At 48.5% G+C, this 5,211-nt stretch overlaps 1 protein-coding gene and 1 non-coding gene across 2 annotated transcripts in view; one reads left to right on the top strand and one right to left on the bottom strand.

The window, feature by feature from the left end:
* Ubtd1 (ubiquitin domain containing 1) overlaps window positions 1-5,211 on the bottom strand; it is a 62,298-nt gene that overhangs the window by 7,370 nt on the left and 49,717 nt on the right. The window lies entirely within an intron of this gene.
* Window positions 175-311, top strand: LOC111815062. The gene has a single exon (XR_002819870.1). It is a non-coding gene; the product is annotated as a small nucleolar RNA SNORA2/SNORA34 family (small nucleolar RNA).

The raw sequence follows: 5,211 nt of genomic DNA, 5'->3' as shown, positions 1-5,211 counted from the left end.
AGGCACTTTAGACTGCAGAGCTATCTCGCCAGCCCCCATAGTTTTTATTTTTTAAAAAATGCAAGGAAGTGCCAGAGGCAACTAACATAATCAGCAGAATAATCAGACTTTTAAAGATTGCAGATTGAAATCTATCAGAATGATTATGAAATACCAAGTTGAAGAAATGGGAGGTTGGCCCTGAATCAAGGCCAGCAGTTTGCTGTAGCTGCTGCTTTCAAGCAGGAGCCTAAAGAGAAGTCTTTCTACGGTCTGTTGGCCATTTCAGAACTTTGGAGATGAAATGGTCAATTCCTTAGAAAGAAACAGCTTTAAAAAAAAAAAAAAGAAAGAAAGAAAGAAAGAAAAGAAATAAGAGAACTAGGGCTAGTGATACACAGCTCCCCGCCTCCGTAGTCCTAGGGACTGACCCCACTGCCTCCACGCTGAGCTACATCCTGACCCTTTTTTATATTTTTAAATCTTGAGCCAGGGCCTTGCTAAGTCCCTAAATCATTCAGGATACACTTAAACTGTTTTCAGTCCTGCTGCCTCACTCTTGAGGGCTGGGATTACAGGCATTGGCCACCACTCATGGCTGGGGAGACATCTTTAAACGTTCACCTGTTAGCTCTGCTCCTGACAACTGAACCTGCCGGACTGTGATCCCGGGACACCTGAGCTGTAACTGTGTACAGGTCTCTCCCCTACAAACTAAAGGGCTGATCTTCAAAATAAACACAGCATGTGTTGGTCTTTTTCAACTGTCACCCCAAGGGGCTGTCCACTTACCCGGGACGGTGGTGTCTTTGCTGACAAGTCCTAAGTTCTCTATCAGGGCAGCAGCTGACTTTCCCAAACTGTCATTTATGTGTTTCTCATCAACAGAAAAACACTGCAAGTGCCTCCCACAGTGAGCCAGGGCATAACAGTTTAAAAACTCCTCACACTCCATGAAGGGCTTTTTCAGTGGAGAAAGGATGGTGCTGGCGGGTAGGGGCAGGCAGGGAAAGCAGCAGGACTCTGGCCAGTGCTACTGCACTCTGCACCAGCAGAGGGCAGCTCTGTCATCTTGGGCCCGGTTGGCTCTCCATCAGTGAATCAAATGCCACATAAAGTATGAACGGGTGAGCAGGCAGGCACAAGGCCTCCCATGACCTCCATGAGGTCTGAGCCCCACGCACTGGTACATACAGTCTTAGACAAGACAGACAGACAGACAGACAGACAGACAGACACACACACACACACACACACACACACAGAAAAGGCTTTTCCTCTAAAAATATAAGCAAACCAAGGGCACTATTTTAATTTCAGTTACTTAAAGTATTTTATAGTTAAATTATAAAATGGGCAGCGGGAGGGTGCCGACGCTCACATGCCGCCCAAACTGCTGTGTATCTTATGAAGGGCCTACAACATGGTATCAGAAAAACTTAAAACAACCATGTATCTCTGACTCAACTGTTTGGTTCCTAACAGTTCATTCTAAGAAAATAATCACAAGCATGTGGTAAAGATTTCTCCACAAAGCCATTTCAGTCAGCCTGAGCTTTAATAGGGAAAGCTAGAAATAACCTACAGGCACAGCACCAGTGGCAACTGCTTTGTGACAGTGAGGAAGGATAAGGGGTAATGTGGGGAAAGGGCCACAACATAGTGAGAAAAAGAGTGTGCTCCAGCCTCTGCTTCTAAAAAAGCAGACTGGGGGGCCCGGCCCTAGCTCAGTCCTTTAAGTGGCTGCTTCCACGATGCTGGCAGCCTCAGGTTGCTGTGGTTTGATACCCACAACACTCCAGCCAGCCAAACCTGCCCTGAAGGCATTCGAGGAGCAAAAAAAAAAAAAATAAAAATAATAATCCTAAAAAAGCAGACTGCATAATTATTCACATATTTTATTTTATTTTTTTTTAAATTTTTATTTATTTATGAGAGAGAGAGAGAGAGAGAGAGAGAGAGAGAGAGAGAGGTGTGTGTGTGTGTGTGTGTGTGTGTGTGTGTGTGTGTGTGACCAGCTCAGCCCACCAGGGGGCAGGGCTGGTTGGCATGTGGTGCTGGGGGATTGAACCGCGGTCCCTGATGCTTTTGCTAAGCTTGTTCTAAGTAGGTGCTTTAGACCACTGAGCCATCTCTCCAGCCCCTATTCACATATTTTAAAAGGTGAGAGAAATTTATACAAAATGCTAAGAGCTGTTATATCTAATTGGCAATTACCAGTGATATTTTAAAAATATTTGATACAGGATCTCTCTACACAGTTCACACTTGTCGTGGTCCTCCTGTCTCAGCCTCCCCAGCACAGGGATTACAGAAGTGTGCCACCACGCCTGCTTCAGGCCAGCAAGGCGCACCTGCGGTTCTGGGGCCAGCACAGCATGTAGTATCAGGGATCAAACTCAGGTCCTTGCACTTGCCAGGCAGGTGCTTGGACCATGAAGCTATCACCCCAGCCACACCAGTGATTTTTAAAAAATGTTTTGGGTTTTATTTCCAAGGTCTCTACAATGAGAACTTGTTGTTTTAACAACAACAATAAAAAACTTTTTTTTTTTTTTTTAAAGTTTTGGTTATATTTATTGTAACATCATCAGTAAGAGCACTTGAGACAAGCAGTGAATGTACAGGAACTTTTTAATTTTGTGAGCATCGGGAAAATAAGAAAATGGTATGAACAACACATCAGGTCATGAGAGGCTTATTTAGATTCCATGTTACATTGCTAACTGTTATTAAGGAAAGAGAACGTAAAGAGTACCAGGGAGAGCCAGCCAGGTGTGGGAGCACACGCCTGAAATCTCAGCAGTCAGGAGGCAGAAGCAGGAGGACCACCAAGAGTTCAGGCCATCCTGGACTACATAGCAAGACTCTGTCTCAAAAAAAAATTAACAAAATCAAGAAAAGTACCAAGATCTTGGGAAGCCAAGTGAGGGGCCCGAGCAAGGTGAGGAGCCGTCCCGCTCACACCCGCACTCCAAGACTCCAGCAACTGGCACCCCTAAGTGGCTTTGTCCAGCAGCAAGGCAGGTTCTGCTGAATCAGCAGCAGAAGCATCTGATGGCTTCTACTCGGGACTCCACCTGTTTGAGACCTGAATACCGGAACTTTTTCTTTATTTTTGAGACAAGTTCTCACTATATATAGTGCAGGCTGGCCTTGAGCTCACTTTATAGCCTAGGCTGGCCTCGAACCCACAGCAGTGGTTTGCCTCCTGCCTCAGCCTCCTCCTGAATGCTGGAAGTACAGGTGTGCCCACACCCAGCACTGCTTACTGAACAAAGCTTTTAAAAGTGATTTCTAAAATGACAAAAGATAATTCTGTAATCAAGGTATCCAGCCTGCATGGAGAGATACGGGGGAAAAATACCCATAAAAACCATGAATTTCTAGGATTGTGATGGGTAGGGAATAGCAAAGGATGTGTGTGAGTAAGCAGAGAACAAACCAAGAGCACAGAGACGGCGCACCGAAGGGCGTTCACACGGCCCCGACATCAGAACCTTCTTCTAGTACGCTGATTAGAAAGGCAGAGTTGCAGGCGGAACACGCAGCTCAGCAGCAGAGCACGTGCCAGGCCTGATCGAGACCCTGGTTTCAAACCTCATCACCATGTGAGGAAAAAGGCAGAGTCACAGGATTCAGGGGAGACCTGCCGTGCCGTGTCGGGGCAGTAGAGGCTGCGCTGGGGCATCATGTGATTCTGATTTAGGAGCCTGTTGGCAGACACAGCAAGACCAACACAGCAAGGGCATATTAAAATGCACCTTTACATAAAACAGCTCAACATACGGTCCCAAAGTGACTGCTGAGCTAATGGGCGAGGAGAGAGAGACAGAAAGGGCACCGTATCGTGGCTGGAGGATAATGACGGTGGTGCTGTGCTGTGGCCTTCATGATGAACGAACGGTGTCTGGCAATACCACCCCCAAGGGAAGCGCTGAAAGGAGAGTGGGGGAGAGGACACTACAGGTCCTTTACACCTTGCCCAGGGCTGGAGAGTGTGTGTGTGTGTGTGTTGCGTGTGTGAGCTCTGCGCGCATGCTCCCACCACCTGACTCAGACTGCTGAATTCAGAATACCTCCACAAAAGGGGTTTTCTCAGACACATGGGAAGCACCACAAGCCCTGCGCCTCACAGTGCGCCTGGCTGGATGCAGGCTCGCAGCATATTCCTGATGAAGTGAGAACAGGGAAGAGAGATGAGTGTGAATGGGGAGAGCAAGAAGTACCTGCCAGCAGCAGCTCGGGGTGCGCGGAGGCAGGACAGAGGTTCACAGGCAGCCCCCTCACTGTTTTGTTTCCTTTGTGTTCCTGGCAGTACATTTGAGCCCAGGAAGTACTGTGCTACATCCCCAACCATTTTTCTTAATTTGAGATAGGGCCTCGCTACGTTCCCCAGCTGACCCCCGAAGTGTCATTCTCCAGCCTCAGCCTCCAAGTAGCTGGGATTGTAAGTGTGTACCACTGTGCCCAGAGGCTCTTCATCTTGGGCTCAAATCCCAAGAGATCTTTCTTGTGGCTTTGGGGACTGGAATAACTGAGCCCCTGGGATACGACACCAAGCCTGATACCTGCCAAAGGGAGCAGAGATTTCCCAAGCCAGTCAGTCCATCCAAGCCCAGAGCTAGCCCTATTTATACCTCAGGCAATCTCCCAGCTATGTCCCACACCTAGTTACCAAGCTCTGTCCCCAGGTCCTGGCTCCAGGGATGGCCCCAATGGAGTCCTCCCAGAAGTGCTGATTAGGTTCAGGGACAAGTCTAGGCTGGCTCTGCTGTGAGGGATGAAGCTCCAGACAGGCCAGAGCCTCCTGACCTCAACACGCTGGACTACACAGGTCCCTCGGCCAGAATCTTCCCTCCTCCTATCCACCCGCCACCCCAAGCAGGTGCAGCTTGAGTGTAGGTGGGTGACAGTGTCCTACCTAGCAGAGGGGTAAGAGGTCAGAAAGAACAGCAGGCTGCAGAAGAAGAATCAGCCCGGCCAGGGGAAGCTGGCTCAGGTAATCCCTTCAGGAGGTGAAGTATTTATATAGCCAGATTTAGCCCCATGACCCTCAGAGCCTGGATAACCTTCCAAAGAAAAGTGCTGGCCCAGCTCTGCTCAGCTGGGGCCTCTCTCAGGGCCTCCAAGCCCTCTCTTGCACTCATTCCCAGGGCCCCAGCTCCAGGGCCTAGGGAGGGAAAAGGGTGGAGCCAGTTACTAGGCCAGACTTCTTTTTTTTTTTTTTTA

The sequence above is a fragment of the Octodon degus genome, unplaced genomic scaffold (genome assembly GCF_000260255.1).
Source record: "Octodon degus isolate 3935 unplaced genomic scaffold, OctDeg1.0 scaffold00010, whole genome shotgun sequence".
NCBI classification, from domain to species: domain Eukaryota; kingdom Metazoa; phylum Chordata; class Mammalia; order Rodentia; family Octodontidae; genus Octodon; species Octodon degus.
The sequence above is the reverse complement of the archived record's forward strand: the minus strand, read 5'-3'. Positions and strand labels throughout refer to the sequence as shown.